Genomic DNA, 18,823 nt, shown 5'->3' on the forward strand with positions numbered 1-18,823 from the left:
GCCTTCCGCCTATGGTAAGCGTGATGTCTGAACCAGGCCTCTATCTTTCAGCCTTTCTTGAGATAACAGCATGAAGGAGTAAATCACAACATAAAGATTGTAAGTGTATAGTATACAATAACATAACACATATTTTTAAAATTTGAGGTCCAATTTAAGTGGCACCTGTCATTACTTCAATAAATATCTCTCATGCCCCAGCTGTATGTGAACATGTACTGTAGATAATGCCCCTTAGATTATATCAATCTCATGGCCAGATTCTGTGGAAATGTGGGGCTTGAGAAATGCATAATAAACAGCATATTTTGAAGCAAGTTCTTTAAGCAGCCACATCTAACTGCAGCTCTTGATTTGCATGTATAATTTACTCATTTACTGCTATCCACTAGAGAATACTTTGAATTTTGCAGTCACTTATTTCCCCATGTGAAATTCACAATTCACATATTGCTTAATATTTCCCAGTCAACAAAATATAATCTGCTAATGTGCTGCAAGGGCTCTTTTGCTTTTTATATGTCGCCGGTATAGAGTAGCGTAGTCATTATCTGACAATCAGGAAATGGAAATGCACAGTAGAATTACAACCTGCTTTACATTTTAACTCAGCAGTCACAATGTTAATAGTTCTTAGAAGAAAATAAGATTGAAATGGCATACACTTTTTAAGCAAGTAACATTAGGTTTACCATTTAAATAACATGTAATTTTATAGATGATCACATCTTAAACAATTTTATTATGTATCCCTCTATATTACAGCTGCCTCACAATTCTTTATCCCATAATTCTTTTAGATAATGAATAATGGCATTACCAACCAGTCTACTGGTCCCTTGGTTCACTCTACTTAGCATTCCCCAATAGTACTTCGTTTGGATTATAGTACCAACTACTGAGCTACATGCTGAAATTAATGTCAGTCAGCTCTGTCCGTCATATTTTTCTCTTATCAGGACTCCTGTAATCTCTGGAAGATTTATATCTATAAGTTCCCTCCAGCCATCAAGAAACATCTGACAGTTCCTTTGTCAGTTTGAACACGAACCAAATAACTTTCATTGCTACTATTTGTCACCGTCCCCTCACTCACTGAGTTGGCATCCACCTTTTGGGGTTGCAGAATCCTGCTTTTCCTATAAATGCAAACTTCTTGCAGTTCAGCCAGTTATTTTCCTGCACAAGCTTGATAATAAATAATGGTGTTACAAAAAGGGTCACCGCTTTGCTTGTGATATAGGACTGCCCAAGAGACATTCCATGTAATTTATGAACAAGACAGTAGATATCCTCTTAGATACCCTGGACACACGGAAAGGAAAGAGCCAGGCCTGCATCTTTTCCTTTCTAGTAATCAGTTAGCCTTGAGACACAGCAGCCTAGCATGGTTGAGATTGCAATCAAATAAGGCTCCTTAATCAACTCCAGGTTTCTAATTCAGTATAGTTTATTAGTCCTGCAATCCTAAATTCTTTAGGAGGGCACACCAACAGTCAAAGGGTGCATTGGATCTCCCAATCTGAGGACAGGGAGAGAGAGCTCCAACTTTGGAAAGGGAGATCAAGTGTCATTTCCCCTCCCATCTCTGACTTGTACAACCACCTCTGTGGCTGTTACCCTACTAGTATTGAACTATGACGTGGTAGGAGCAAACAGGGGGTGTGCTGCGAAAAGATATTAAGACCCGGTGACTTTCTAATCACCTGATACTCCTCCAGGCCCAGAAACTTGAGAATTGCCTCTCTCCATATGAATCTACCCAAATCCTGCAATCATCATGCAGGCCCTTCTTCGTGTGTCTCCTCCACAAAAGGTCTGGAGGGTGGCTACATGAGAACGGGCCTACATGTGTTTTTTAAAAAACACATCCACATGATGCCCTTCAGTAGTTCCACAGGTGGGTAACGTGGGGTGTACATTGTACCCCCCCATTACCACATCCATGGATCAACATTGTATGGACACAAAAAGAACGTGTACATGCAGGGTACATCAGATCCACTTTAATTTGCTGGGTGTACACAGCCTCGTTATTCAATGAAACTAAAGGAAGCCTCCAGACTAAAGATTGGAAAGTTCCTCAGCTGTAAGATCAGTCATTACTTACGCTTAGCTTGTGCCATCTTTGTTCATGCCAATATTTAGTCCCTTTAACACCATAAAGTTAAATCACTTCCCTGATTCTGCTGCTTTTGCTTTGGCATTGATTTCCCACCCACCCCCCACTGCATGATCTAAATGTGCAAACTATTTATGAGATTATTAGTTCTCCAGTGGTTCGTCTTTGAAAATAAAACACTGAATACACTTTATGAGCTTTCCTGTAGAAGGAATCATGACATATATGCAAGTAACAAATTGTTCATCTGTTTCAATATTTACTCAATACCTCACAAGCTTGTGAATCATAATCTCTAGACTGACGGTGAAATGGAAGATTAAAGTGGCAGCCTTGATGGAGAGCCCATAAAATGTCAGATGCTGTATATAGGTAAACATAATTAGTGTATCTTAGAAATTAACTGCCTGGAAAGAGCTACAAGGAAGAAACTCAATATAAAAAAGATAATGAAATAAATCATTAAAAATGCTAGGAAAGTCTGCGCATGGAAGTCAGTGTTGATCTTTGGACAAATGTGCAGTTTATAGTAAGTATACATACGAAAATCTGAGTGGAAGGTCTTTAAAGGTAAAGCCTATAATTTCCCAATTCATTTGCTTGATGTAAAATTACAGGTCCATTCTATTACAGGTTTTGCAGCCTAATAAAGGCCTGGAACATTCAGATTAACAGCCACATCCTATGTATGTTTACTTAAGAGTCTCACTGAACTGAATGATGCATACTTTCTTGTAAATGTGCCAAGAATTCCTTCCTGAAGCACTCAAATGATTATTTCAAAATGCACTGGCTAGAGCATTCCTGTGGGATTAAAGACACTAGCATATCCTTTACTCTTCCCAAAACTCTCATAAATTCATGGGAAGAATGTGATATTTAATCCTTTAAGCAGGGGAAGGGAACCTTTACATGCTGCTGGACTAAAAGTACCATCAACCAATGGCCACGATGGCTGGTATTGATGGAGTCCAACAACATCTGAAGGGCCACAGATTCCTTGCCTCTGTTTTAAATGGCACAATAAAAGTGTAGGAAGATGCTTCATACCAGTGCAGACTAGTTGTCCATCTTGCCCAGCTTTATTCACTCTGACTGGCAGGATATCAGGCCGAGAAACTTTTGCATAACTGTTACCTGATCTTTTTACCTGGAGATGCCAAGGGTTGACTCTGGGATCTTCTGCATGCAAAGAATGCATTCTTATACTGAGCTAAACTCATTCCCACACATACTATGGCAAATGAGCACTTTGGAGTGACGTGTGCTATGGATATATTCCCAAATCTTCCTCTAATTCTGCCCTGATTCTACATGAATATGGGCATGATTATGAATCCATTTTGAGTGCTGTATGCTGTATGCAGTTCTGGTTACCCAGCTCAAAAAGAATAGTGTAGAGCTCAAAAGTACAGAAAAGAGCAGCCAGAATGATGAAGGTTTTGGGGCATTTTCCCTTACAAGGAAGGCTCAAATGGTTGAGGCATTTAGTTTAGAGGGAAGTATGACAAGAGGGCTAATCTACACTTCCATTTGTCCCATGATTTCTTCTGTTTGTCCCATGATTTCTAGTCCAAAACATTTTTCTTTAGTCCCACCATTTTCTCTGACAAAACTTGCTGTTTATTGCTGAATCAGAACAAACGTCAATCTGCCGAAAACCCAGTTGACATTTGCTTTGTTTCAGCAATAAACAGCAGGTTTTCTCGGAGAAAGAGGCAAGATAAAAGGCAAACCTCTTGGAGCCATGCCTAGGATTCATGGGACAAATGGGAGGATGAATGAGCATATATACAGAATAAGGAATAATAATACATTTGAATTTTTGGCATAAGATAAGCTCCATTGTCCTCTTTCTCTGAATCCTTCCTTACTACTGTTGACATCTGATTGCACATGTATTAAAGTATTAAAGAATGAACTAACATCTGATGGATGTTTCAGGTGATTGGACTAAGATGTAGTTACTAAAATCATTATTTCAAAATGTAGTCATGTCATACATCTTGTGTATGCTCTGACCTTGATCTGTCTACAGTAAGTGTCTAGTAAATAAGTCACACTAGAGAACATAAATGCATATACCAAGTAGCAACAGTTTTTGAGACAAAGACAATAACTGATCTGATATTTTACCAAATGTGTTATACTTTGCATGTAAGTGCTCTCAGTTCTATACCTAACATAAATGAACTTCAGTTAAAAGTTAGCAAGGCTGCAAAAAACTTTTGCCTGGTACTTTTGAAGGCTGTTGCAAGTCAGTGTAGACAATAGTGGGCTGTATTAGAGGTGGGTAATGTTGCTAGATTACAGCTCCCATCATTCATGACCATTGGTTGTGCTGTCTGGGGCTGATGGGACTTGTAGTCCAGGAAAATCTGGAGGCGCACAGATTTCCCACCCCAGGTTTAATGGCATCTTTTTGCTTCCATTGGAAACTATGTACCACACCACTGTTTTCATTTCAACATAGATTCAAACCAGGGCAAGAGAGTTACTTCATTATTTTCATAAATAACTAAAGCATAATTGTGAAATACCCACTTATTTAACAGTGTATCTTTAAATACAGTGCACTTTTAGAAACACGAAATAAGTATGAATGAAAAGTAGCTATAAACAAAGTAAATAAAATGCAGTGGCTAGAATGAAGACCAGAAGGGAATTCGCTTTTAAATGCCTTATGGAACAAAGTATGGGTAGACTCTTCTCTGAGCTAATATTACTGACTTTTTCTCTGGAATTATTATACAATTATGTATAGTAAAGTTTTGTTTGTGCAGTTATGAATTAATTAAGGACATGTAAAGAACTCACACATAGATATTAAAATCACCATATTCTCACACTCTTAGATGAGAATGAGGCTGGGAGGTTATTAGATATTTCCGGCAACCATTTACACTTCAGTCAGATTAATTGCATAGGTACAGAAATACCTTTGGACATTACAGCCGGAGACATTGTCACAGCATATTAACATTAACCCCATGATCAAATTAATATTTCAACCTTATGTGTTCCTGCCATAACTCCTGGGGAAGCAGAATCACAGAGCTGAGAAAGTCTTGAAGGTGAGCTAAGACAGGATGTTCTATATGCAAACCTTTCTAACAAATTAGGCTACATCAATTAAAAATATGGATTTGGGTGTTCAAATTAGTGGCAGCAGAGAAGGCATCAAGGAATCATGCTTCCTATATCACAGATGTAACTTCCTGTTCCCTCCCCGCTCCCTCTCTCTCTTCCTTTGACCAGCGTTGGATGCAGACATACCTTCACTTGCTCCAGTTTTAGGCACAATATTATGCCTACATACAGTGGTACCTCAGGTTACATACCCTTCAGGTTACATACGCTTCAGGTTACAGACTCCGCTAACCCAGAAATAGTATCTCGGGTTAAGAACTTTGCTTCAGGATGAGAACAGAAATCGCGCGGCAGCGGCACAGCAGCAGCAGCGGGAAGCCCCATTAGCTAAAGTGGTGCTTCAGGTTAAGAACATTTTCAGATTAAGAACAGATCTCCAGAATGAATTAAGTTCTTAACCCAAGGTACCACTGTAGTTTTTACTGCTGCCACTGCTGTGAACCAAGACGTAAATCTTACTTCTAAACTTGCTTTACAAATTTTTGTCCGATTCTTTTTTAAGCAGGGTAAGAAGGGGGCAGCCAGTTTACTTCATAGTTGAGATTGCTCAAAACAAGTTTTTACAGCCTAATTCCTATGCTTTTAATGTTGTTTCAACCCACATATGTGGGTGCCTGGAGGGATAAACTGCAATTAATATATCCTCTCCTACCCAATGAATATATCCCCTCCTACCCATTAAAACTCATCTCACACTTTTAGTGTGGATACCCACGTTGCTACCTCATATGGAGATGCTCTGGGTGGATGACTGTATTCCTGGAGGGATGCTTCACAGGCTAGCTAACTATATGGTTGTCTGTGGGGAGGAGGCCAGTCATCCTGTGTCTCTTGACAACAAGTGACTGTGTTTATATGGTTAGTCAATCAATTAGTCCTTCTGATTTGCCATAAATATAAAGTTATCTTTTGTGAGCTACCTTGAGTGCAACTTTCTTAACAACAAATATGAAATAAAATGTATAAATATGCATGTAGATAGACAGGATAGATAAAACAAATTTTGTGTTTATTATATGGAGGTTCCTGGTTCCCAACAGAGTCTTTTTCAATTAGGCGTTGAAGCTGGAAAGTATTTCCCTATGGCTCTATTGACATAATTCATGCTCCCGAGTTTCTCAGTAATGAATCCCTTTTTAAAAGAACAACTGACCTGATTTACTTAGTTTTGGACAGTGGGCACGTGTCTGTAACATGTTAAAAGATTGCCTGGGAAGCAAAAACATTTTTGTGTGCCTATGAACACCAGTTATGTGCTGGCGAAGTATCAGAATAACCAGTGACGCAGGGGTATGAAATGTAGTGGTTAACTGACATGCATTTATCCATTGTATTGTCTGACCAGCATCTAGTGATGAGGCAGGAGCTGAGCAAGAGAACATTGAAGGAAGCTGAGCCAAGAAGCGCAGTAGAATCCGTTATCCCAGCAAGAGTCCAAGAGCAACTGAGAGTCTTATATTCTCTTGCCAGCCTCTCATTTTCCTCTGACTTCTCCCTCCTGGCAAAAAAAGCCTCTCCTATGACAACCCTGAGTTTGTCACCACTACTGCCTTGAAGTCCAGGAGGCAAATGGGGAAAATTATACACATACAGACACAACCTGAGCTTCTTTACAGGAAGAAGCTTTGAAATGATGGAACTGTTACCTTTTCTGGACAAAATAAATCCTCTATGGAACCCTTTTCTGGGCTTCCTTCAGAAAACAAAACATATTTTTTTGACCATCCTTATTAGAGGAATTATGTGAGTGAGAAACAGAGGAGCAAGAGAAGAAGAGAGTGTTTTGACACTTTCATAATCTTGTTTACACTGTCAAAGGGCACCCAAAGCCTAGTAATGTGTGAAATTCCCTTCACAACTATGTCACATCAAAATTTTGATTTCCCGCAATACCCTCAGCAAGGATCCTGCAAATTTGCTTTGACATTATAAACATGCCCATATCATGCCGCGGATGATTAGAGACTAAATCCAAATAGAGCAACCTTGACAGTACAGTAACTTCCTTCAATAGTGTTGGTCTATGTGCCAGAAAGCGGCTTAGTCATGCTGGCCACATGACCTGGAAGCTGTACGTTGGCTCCCTCAGCCAATAAAGCGAGATGAGCGCCGCAAACCCAGAGTCGTCCCCAACTGGACCTAACGGTCAGGGGTCCCTTTACCTTCATGTTTTTGATAATTATCCACAGTCAAGAGAAGGAGCACACAGATAGATGCAAACCCTGAGCAGTGTGAAATAACAAAAATGTTATTTTAATCAAATGAAATTATAGAGATCAATATGTCAGATGATCACTTTTGCCTCACATCTTTGTTAATCACATGTAGCAAGCTATAATATAGAAAGTGTTCCATAAAATATACTGGTAATCATAATAATATAGCTCACCACCTTGGGATGGGAAGTAAAGAGATTCTCAAGAAAAAAATCTTTACCTTTCGTGCATTCAGTGCATATTTTTGAACTAAGACATGTAATGGTTTGATCTTGCCCCCCACCCAGTCCTTTTTTGTGTTATATGGGCTATCTGTACAAAGAATAAACATTATGTCTTCCTCATCAAAAGTTACATTGCTCGAGTGCCCATTAGTTATCTATAAGGCGCTTACAAACATAAGGTTTTTACTGTAGCTGCAGAAATCTGAGCTTATCCTGGAAAAGCATGGATTAGCTGAGATCACAGCCTTTTCATATAGCACAGCTTTAAAAGAACAATTTGATTTTTGGAATCAAAATAAAAGAGAAAGAAAGAGAAATAAGAATACAGTGTCTTTTGAGTTGTATCTGATTTGTTCCCTTCCTGCTACCTTTTTCTTCTGAACTAATTCTGTTAACTGCAATGGCATTTCATTGATCAATGAAATAATAAGCTCCCTTTCTTCTCAACTCCAGGGAGTGATCTACCTAGATCTTTGGAACAGCTTTGAGATTAGGAGGGAAATATGTGTGCTCTTTTCTACTTCATGCAGGGGGGAGAGGGAGGAAAAAAATGCAATACAGTTGGATCTAGGATTGAACATTAAGAACCATGATGTCTGCACTGCTTAATATCTTCCAATTAATATACAGATTCATTTGTTTAAATGTAATATTTTTCTACCCTGACTTTCATGACATACTTTCACAAGGTGGCTTACAATGAAAACTTTTCAATATTTAATATTTTTATTGTATTGAACAAACGTAATAAAAGGAACATCAGATTAAAAACATTAGACGGCACACCAATCTCCACGCAGTGCAAGATTCCAGGCACCTACCCAGGGTTCGTGTTTCCTTTGGAAACAATATATAGGAAGGTGGCAATAAGAGCAGTCAAAAGACTTAGCATAATAAAAAGTATTTAGAGAAAGACCACAAGAGAGGAGCCCAGACAGTGCTCCTTTGAAGAGGACAGGATTCCAAAAGTGTGTGAATACCACTGAAAATGTACACGCCACCTTCTAGATACCCCCCCTGTGTGTGTGTGTGTGTGTGTGTGTGTGTGTGTGAGAGAGAGAGAGAGAGAGAGAGAGAGAGAGAGAGAGAGAGAGAGAAGTGGGAATAGCACTAACTGAGAAGATTAGTTTATTCTGAGATCTAATGAAATGTTATCACATCAGATAAATAACCTATTTACTAACTGGTCCAGTAGCGTAGCGTGGGTTGTCAGCACCCGGGGCAAGGCAAGTAATTTGTGCCCCCTAACCCGTGGATTTGTGCCCCCTAACCCGTGGATTTGCGCCCCCTAACCCGTGGATTTGCGCACCCTAACCCTAACCCCCAGATGTTGCGCCCGGTGCGGCCGGCCCCCCCTGCACCCCCCACGCTACGCCACTGAACTGGTCATCCATAAAATATATCAAGCAACAAGAGAGGAGGTTGGGAGAGGTAGGTATTAGTTATTTGCTTCTTCAGCACAGCCACCTAGTAGCACATCATTATTTAGCACCAATACAAAATGAGTACATGTTTTCCTTCTCCTCTGAGGATAGCTAAGAGGCATCCAATTGCTAAGTGGACTTGGGTGAGATATGCAGAGCCATTCTAATGAGGGCCTGGGGAGCACCGAGCAGCAGATTCTCTGTTCTATCCAAAGCTTTCCCCCTTATTTGCACCATGCCAGGCCCAGACTTGTAGCTGAGGGGCCAGAGGATTGGTTTCCTTGGAAGATGCACTGAGTTTTATATCAAAAGTTGCCAGCATCCTTTCTCCTGGCTTGTTGGCAGGAGGATCATCAGCAGTAGTTTACTGTCCCCTAACCAGTGGCATGATCATAGAATTGTAGAATTGGAAGGGAATCCCAAGCAGCGAGGCAGTGCTGCCCCACCCACCACTAGGGGTTGAGATTGCTCCCTAAGTAAATCATTCCTGCCTTTTTTTTTTATGGTAAATGCCATAGCTGGAGAAAGCAGTTTGAAAATGTTTCAAACATAACCTTTTGATCTGTCTATAGAAAGCAAATATGTTCATTTCATGAACAAATCAGTATCTTTGACCATGCTCAGTTGGTACACAATTACTGTGGTTGTCATTGTATGATACAGATATGTAGAAGATGTAAGGCACAGATTAAATATTGCTTGGTTAGGACCAAGCAAAGATTAAAAGCTATAAAGCGCATTGAGAGCATCTGATAAAAGGACACTATGGTGAATTGTGTTGGAATATGTTCAGGCGGTTGTTGCCATCCAAGCAGAACTGTTCTCTGATGCTTTTGCATAAGGGACCATTTACACTTGACCGAGTCTGTTGCTATGTGACAAGCAGACACAGCCATTCATGGGAAGACGAAGAAGAAATGACAGTATGTGTGATGCTGCTATAGACCAAAATATTTCCATACTGAGCTTTTAAGCTGAAACAGTTTCTTGTGATTTTCAGGCCAGCAACAAGGTCATGTTGCAAATAATGTTAGCACCAAACACTTTCCATTTTGGTATAACAAAACTTCAGTATTTGACAGAGGGAAGCAGCTACCTTTGCCTGATGTTGTGCGATGTTCTCTTGGCCAGGATCCAAAGACCTCTTAAGGCTCTCCTGAGGCTTTTGGCTTAAATCAGTAGACCCTTCCTGCCAGATCAGTGCTTTTACAACTCTCTTCAGTCTTCTGTCATGTGGCTATTCAAGTCTAAATCACTAATGGGTGCATGAAACAAGAACTATCTAAGCATTTTACAGTGAAGAGGCTTGTTCTACATTTTATTACCCCCTTTGGGAAAACTGCAGTTGTATTGGCAGTAGTAGCATTCCTTCTATTTTTACCCATGATGCACTCCGATAGGAAACTTTCCATCAGCACATACATGTAGAACTGCACTCTTTTTTAATTTCTTTACAAGACTGTGTTCTAAATGATGTCTCTTGGCTGCCGTATAGACATTAAAAGTAAGGGGTCTGGGTTTTGAAACTTTCTTGGCAATTATCAATCTGGAACATTACTGCTTCTCAGTCCACCAAGGGCTGTTTGAACTGAGAAATGCTCTATTCATGCCATCATTAGTGAATACTAAAATTCCAAGATACTGCATTGTCTGCACCCACTCCTAACTCAAGAGAGCAAGCTTATTTGCTAGTTAAAATGGCAGCATTGCTTTATGAAAGTTGTTTTTTAATCTTTTTTTTTTTAAGGGGAAATGTTTTCCCCCCAAAAGCCTACACTTCCTTGCCAGCTACTGAAAAATACTTCCTGTGTGAAATAAGATAGGTATTATTATTTTAAATAAGACCATAGCCCTATTCAGGCATTTCAATTACTTCCTGAATGATCTAATGCAGTTCTCTGCTTTTATAAAAAATATATATAACAAAGTCTTACTTGTTTTATGTGCATTTTAATAGAACGCCAGAAGTTGTGCCTTTTACCAGTTTGGGCTTCAATCTTCCCATGTCTATTCAGAACATACATTCAACAGGGTTTATTCTGAAGCTAAGTGGGGGTAGGGGTTTGCAGCCTTAGATTGGTACACAAGCTGGTATACCCTAACTAAAGTGTTACACTTGTTGATAGTGGATTTCCAGACTCATTTTAAATGCTGGTTTAGACCTTTAAAGCCCTAAATGGTTTGCAGCCAGGTTACTTGCCTGCATCCATATGAACCTGTCCATGTTTTAAGACTGGCCCACTTTTAAGATCAGTTAAACTAGTGGACACTAAGGACAGGGCCTTCTCAGCAGCGATCCCTAACCTTTAAGATGTGAAGATATAAAAAACCCCACCTGTTTCTCTCACCTCTTGCGAGAGGTGGCTGGATTGGATATGCTGTTTTGTTATTTTACTGATGTGACTTTGGGAATGGTTTTATCTTGGTTGAATTATATTTACTATATGCAATGTTATACTATCGGACTGTATTTTTATGATCATATTGCTTTTCACCATCACGTGTTCCGGGAAAAGAAGTATTTAAATATTTAAAACAAACTAACTAACAAATGGAAATGTGTTTTTAATTACAATTTTTCATGCAGATTTTTTTTAATAAATAAAAAAAGATTAATGTGGAAATGGGATGGAACAGACTTCCGAGTGAACACACATGAAAGCGACGTGAACCAGAAACGGACTGATTAGCCCATCTGTACTTCTAAGAGCTGTGCAGCTGATGAGAACAGAGAACCCCCACAATAAAGTGGCATTTTAAAGTGGCTGCAATGTATTTCATTCTTCTCTTTGCTCCCCACCATCTGCATTTTACTTTTACTTTATATTTGGTCAGAACTTTAAATAGCCTTCGGTGGGCAACTCGTGTTGTTGTATGTTAGATTAAATATCTTTTAATGGTCCAGATGTAGAGCTAATGGTCAGCAAATCTGGGGAAAGAAAGATGGTTGCAATTAAAATAATCAGGAAATGAAAATAATGTGAATGCCACCAGAAGCATGAGTGTTAGGACCCAGTGACTACTGTGAGATTTTTTAGTGTGATAGAGAAACAAATTGATTCATTTGCGAAATTTATGCTAAACCTCCTTTCTCGGCTACTACTTTGTTAAATCCTGCTTCCAACTGGATAGCATATTTTACAGGTAACTTAACTTAATGGTTGTGTGTTTTTTTAAAAGTCAAATCCTCTTTGTAACCTTCATTTCTTCCTAAAGATAAATAAGCAAAACTTACTCTAAGCTAATAACTACCATTAAGCCCAAAGAAGTACAGGGAAGGAGGAACCTGCACTTCCCAGAAACTAATTAACAAGTTAAGTCAAGCAAGCAAGCCATAACGTTAGCTTCACTTAGTGTTATGCATTTTCATAAAGGACATGACCCCTGCTGGGATCTACTCACCCCAGCTGGTAGGGAAATTGATTTTTTCCTCCTTTATGCTAATTAACAGCAAGACTGGAGATGAGCGGTTGCCCCATCCAAGATTTTAGCAAGAGAAATCTGGATGACTCAAGCAGTTTGATATGCTGTAGCTACAGGGGAAGATAATCAAACTTCCAAACCACCAGCCATTCTGGCATGTGTGAAAAATTTCTTTCTCACCTGGCCCATTTTAAGGAATGTGCTGCTATTGTCGCCCTAATCTCCAAATGTAATGCAGTGGGAATGGCTGTACTGCCAGAGAAAGGGATGGTGGGAAGCCATTTTGATCTCTTAAAATGCTATATAAATGGGTATGAAATGGCAGAACAGTGCTATGGGGAAGAAGTAACTAGGCACCTTTTAATTTATTTTAAAGGACTACCGACCACTTGGGTATGATTAAAGTAGAGAAGCACTCAGTTTTGAAAGAACTGTGAACAACCACACTGTTATTTCACAGACATGAAGACGGGTGAACTGCGTCAGTCCTCATCAGTGATATAAGGGGCAATATTCAACAGGTGACTTGTTATTCCAAGTTGGAGAACAAATAACATTTTAGCAACAAAGACTCTACCCAGGGGGTATGATTCCTCCCCCACCCCAGTTTTTATTTGCATGTTCAAGAAGGAAAAATGAAAACACAACTTGGAGGAAAGACATTCATAACCCACATGATACCAAAGAACTGCAAGTGTCAGGTCATTGCTCCAAAAAGAAACCATCTATGCAGTCTTTGCTAAACCTATTGAAAATATTAAAGCCATTATGGCAAAGGTATAATTTGCTAGAGTCTTCTTGGGCCTTTCAACCATCCCAGCACAGGGACCATCTCCTGCCCTATCTTTAATTAGGTATATAAACCAATGTACCTGTTAAAAGCAAAGCCCTGTTGTTTCAGCTGGTAGAGTTCTAATTGGTCCCCAATAGTATTAAACTGAATTACATCTAAACCCTGTATAGCTGGTTTGTGGACTAGGCAGTGTGCAACCCAATGAACCTGGATTCAGCATGTGCATGCCTTACTTTCCATCAAATGTGTAATATCTGCGCCAGAAATCTGTATTAATAGAAAAAAGAATATGAACTTTACAACCAAGGACCATTTGTTCTCCTATATTTTTGAGCTCACAAAGACAAGTTTGATGTAATTATCAAACCCCAGCAACACATCATCCAATTGTATTTGAGAGACAAAAGCAAAAACACAACAACCAGTTACCGTGGTACCTCAGTTCTCGAATGCCTCCATTGTTGTACGTTTCAGTTCTGAAATGTCAAAAACCTAGAAGTAAATGCTTCCATTTTCAGACATTTTTCAGAACCTGAACATGCGATTTAGCTTCCACCGAGTGCAAGAAGCTCTTGCAACCAATGGGAAGCCGCACCTCGGGTTTTGAACGTTTCGGAAGCTGAACAGGCTTCCAGAATGGATTCCGTTCGAGAACGGAAGTACCGCTGTATGAACATAACCACCAGAATTAACAGAAACTATTGTCTGTAGCTATGTAGATGCAATGCATTGGTATAAGCTTAATTTAAATATAAAACTACTCACTCTACCTCAAGGAAATAAATGTAGTAGCTTATGAAGATTATTGTTGTTAGCCGCCCTGAGCCCAGCTTCGGCTGGGGAGGGCGGGATATAAATAAAATTTATTATTATTATTATAAGGCATCAAGTATGGTTCACAAGCCATTCTAGGGCTATGATTTCACTCCATCCACAAGCTCTTAACAACTTGAGCAACTTCAATGAAAACTTTTATGATAGTCCTATGGAGCACACATGTTTTGCAATGAGTGGCTTCTGCCTTTGGCTTGCTAAGTCACTGTGAATTTGTATGCTCTGTATTTTATTGGGCAGCTGTCAAACATATTCAAGAAGTACTGTTTATATAGGAGTCACTTGTGCAATTTGAGACACATGGAATGCAAGTCTATGCATGTATGCTCATCATTTTGTTCAGTGGGGCTTATGCTGTAGTAGGACTGCAGTCTTAGAGCCCCATTACACCTTCAAACTGCATTTATTGGATTCGTTGATGTGTGTGTGGGGGGGGTCAGGATTGTGCCTGTTCAGTAGAAATGTAAATGGAGATGTATACATACATGGCAGGACCTGTACAAATGATCATGGACCATCTTGTGCTGGGTCCCAGTCAAGTGAAAGAACCTACTTATGTACAGTTGTACATGTGAAGACTGCAATTTGCAACTACTGCTTAGCATAATGAAAATCTGGAGTGTGAAGCTAGCTGATTCACACACCCCATTAGTGAATGTAGTTTGAAGGTATGGCTAGGGCTAAGCAATGGGTAGCCAATGTGGTGCCCTCCAGATTTTGTGGGAATACATCTCCCATCATCCCTGACCACCGTCTGGTGCTGGTGAGAGTCTAACAACATCTGGAGGACACCATATTGGCTACCCCTGAGCTAATTAAATTAATTTATGTTATAGTTGACGGAACTGAATAGCTCAGAGTGGTCTTGTAGTAGCATTGTCATGAAATCCAAACTTAGGTTCCGTATGCAGTACACTTCTTTCTGGCAGCATTAAGATCCAAACCCTGCCCCTGTTATGTAGTATGGAATAACACTTGCCCACAGCTCCTCCATGAAGCTTACACCAACTATTGGACCTTCCAATAAGCATAGAGACTTAGGAGAAGCATCTGGTATACAGCACCTATGGTCCTCTCCACAACTTCCACAGTTGATGGGAAACTTGGATGCCCTCTATGTACTACTTTCTCCTACTTTCTACTGCATGCCTTTCCTTACACTACCCTTGAAAACAATTTGCATCATGTATTCCCAGCTCCTACTGGCTTCCCCCATCCCCCATTAATATGGTGCAGAATCCCCTAACTACTGAGGTTGACACAATCCCCAACCTTTCATGAAACCACCGAAGTCACTATTTTCACCTTGTTGGTTTCCTAAAGCCAACCACAGCTCTTGTAACATGACAAAAAAAAAAGAGACCCGAACCTAAGCAAGAATCCAAGAAAAGGAAGTTCTCTTGCTGTGGGACACCAAGTACTTCACCATGTACCTTTACTGTCTGAGCGTAGATGGAATCATCAAAAGGGCAGCCTAAGAGATGGCAATGCAACATGTAGATAAGATAAACTGTAGGGCACATAGAGCACAGAGCAGCTGTAGCCCAAAGCCACCAGCTTTAATTGTGAGTGGCATGGAACAGGAATCCATCCCATGCAGACCCTGCAGCACTGATGTCTTCTGCTCTCTTCTGGAACAGATAATAAGCTTAACAGCTGTTCTAACAGTAGTGGTTTGCATCTCTGACGAGCCTGTCAAATTTGAAAAACCCCAGTGAGCTCAAAAGACAAAGCACAGACTCCTGCCCAAAAAGAATAATGCAAAAACAAATACTAGCTACCTTGCCAGAAACAGCTGGGCTAAAGAAAAGTTGCACTAGTCCTGTTGGGATGGATCCCTCAAGATGGAAAATGAGGGGTATTAGTAATGTTATTAATACGGAACATTCTGCGTGATTCTGAACATAGAGACTCGGGCAATTAGAAGCTATGATTTACTGTACTTTTCGTTCATAAATCAAGCACACATAGAAGATGATTATAGTGCTCTACGTGACATGCCTTTAATGATTTAGATTGGATCCTGCTGAGAAGGATTTAATTTAAGGCACTTGTAGCCCTGGGATCAAATTATTTGTAACAGTTGATTGAAGCTTATGCTTCCCCCTACAGCTTAACATTTAGCCAGAGATTATCCTTGTAGTAGATTCCATTTGACTCATGCAGAGCTTCAGCCATTATTGTCTCAAATAGTTCAATCTCAAGCGGTATTATCTATCTCTTATCAGCATTATTGTAAGGTACCTATTTACTTTTAAATCACCTGTCAGAGTAAATAAAACTTAATGGATAATACAGTACACTTATTGTCCCTTCCCCAATCATTTAGCATAAGATTTCCAAGTATTTAGAAAATCACTTTCTTGGATAAAAAGAATGGAAAATGAATGCTACACATTTCTTTGGAAGTGCACTTCAACTAAACTAAGTGGGACTTCTGCGTAAACATGCATAGGATTGCACTTTTAGCTCTTAAGAGCTTGTTAGGAAATGCTGAAGCAACTGAAACCGTTTTTCAAACATTTCAAAGATAGTTCAAAAATCATGATGACAATCCATATTTTTGGATAGATACAAGAGCGGATGCCATACCTTAGAATCAATCCGTATCATGACACCAACTGTACCATGCCTTCCTCTTCTGCACACGTTGAACAAAAAAACACACCTAAGAGATGTGGCTTGATTTTTGCTTCCACAATCTTGTTGTGCAAGGAAAACAGCAGCTCAACACATCAAATAGGAAGTTTTCTTATGCTGAATCAGACCATTTAAGCTACACTCACTTACAGTGGCTAGCCAGGGTTTCAGACAGGGGTATTCCCAGCTTTAACTGGAGATCCCAGGGATTGAACCTGTAACATTCTGCATGCAAAGCAGGTGCTCTGCAACTGAGGGAAAGCCCTCTTTGTAGATAAAGCTGGCTAATTCATTCAAACAAACCAGGCAATTGTCTAGAAAGGTGTCTGTCAATTAGGTCAGAAGCTTTAGCTTGCCTCCGAATACCACTTACTGAGAACCACACGTCCAGGTATCTGCTTGGCCCCTGCGAGAACAGGATGCTGGAGTAAATGGTCCTTTGGCCTGATCCAGCAGGCCTCTTCTAATGTTCACTTGCACTGCTTCTTATTTGGCTGGCACCACATGCAAACTGAGGTGATTCTTCCAGGAATTCTCTATGACACTGTAGAGATTTTAGTCAGCTCATGTGGAGATAGCCTCTCCCACTAGACTTAGATTTCAGTACCCATGAGCTAGCCTTCTGTACAAAAGGCTGGAAACAATATGATGAATATTGGGTTGGATCCAGACTACATTAGTTGAACTTGTGTCCCACTGAAATTGAACAGGATGAGCTGATCAAAATTTGACTTCAATAGGAAAAAGTTCAAGGACAAGTTGTCTGGATTCCATTGAATGCATAGCCTTCTACTATTTACCCATAGCACCAGGGGACCAATTGCTAAAATACAAAAGCAGCTACCCGATGAAACCCGGCAGCGCAATGAGGGGAAGAGCTGCCACGGCCACATTTGAACGGCTAAACCCCACCCCCGAGCTCCCCGATTGGAAGACTGACCGGGGAGCATGGCGCATCAGCAGTGACGTTGAGCAGGGGCCGGAACGCCCCCTGCAAAGCGCAGGAACGGTTCCCAATCACAATCCCTCCCCTCCGGGAGGAGGAGAGGCTCTGTAGAAAATAATGATCCAATCTCCATTATATTCACATGCATCGTACTTTGAAAAATGAAAATCAGATTAAACATTAGTGCTTTTGCTTCATATATGAATTCAGCAGAGTGGCACTCCTAATCACATATAACATTTAAACAAAGTTAATAGCTTTCTCTTTTGCTGAAAATGGGGGGGGGGGGGACAACACCACAATGGATTGTGCAAAATCTGTATAGAAACAAATCTGCTTAATTAAGAGCTTTCTGGTGTATGCTGCCTGTCAAGGAAACTGTAACATTTTGCATAGCAACTTGGAGTCATGTGCTACAACCCACAGATTATGTTTTTCTCAACACTGATCGACATGACGCAGCAGCCCTATGGCTGAGCTCATAGCAATAGGAAGTCCTTAACATGGAACAGATTATTATAGATTACCGCAGCTGGCGGCTGCAATTTATAACCATATCCAAAATAGGCAGCGGCAAAGTACAATGTTCTCCTAAAAAACGTTAAAATAGTTCAAAAAGCTGGTGGAAATACCCATCACAGCATGCTACTAAAAGGTAGGGAAAGGACTGCATGCGAAATCTGAGCATAGGAGTCCCCAGGAAGGCGTGAGAAGGAACTGATCACTGAGGACGTGGTAGAGCCCACATCCCCCCTTTCTCTTCTCTAGCTGGCCTTCTGTACACACACACACACACACACACACACACACACACACACACACACACACACTTTTCTGCTGGATCAGTCCAGAGTCTTTGGTCTGATCCAACAAAGCTCTTCATACTGATACCTTCCATATACTCAGTTTCACTAACCTTGGGATGGATCATATTCCTAATTATACAAAGCCAGAATTTCCCATATCTTGGCACTTTTGCTCAAAGCTGTGATCTACAAGCCACTTATTGTGGAATAGTCCCATAGCAATTAACGGAGGTGCTCCATAAAAA

General features: G+C 40.2%; 1 protein-coding gene across 7 annotated transcripts in view; it reads right to left on the reverse strand.

Moving 5' to 3' along the window:
- Window positions 1-18,823, reverse strand: part of GRIK1 (glutamate ionotropic receptor kainate type subunit 1) — a 229,735-nt gene that overhangs the window by 67,021 nt on the left and 143,891 nt on the right. The gene's annotated exons all lie outside the window — the stretch shown is intronic.

This window comes from Podarcis muralis, chromosome 4 (assembly GCF_964188315.1).
Source record: "Podarcis muralis chromosome 4, rPodMur119.hap1.1, whole genome shotgun sequence".
In the NCBI taxonomy this organism is placed as follows: Eukaryota; Metazoa; Chordata; class Lepidosauria; order Squamata; family Lacertidae; genus Podarcis; species Podarcis muralis.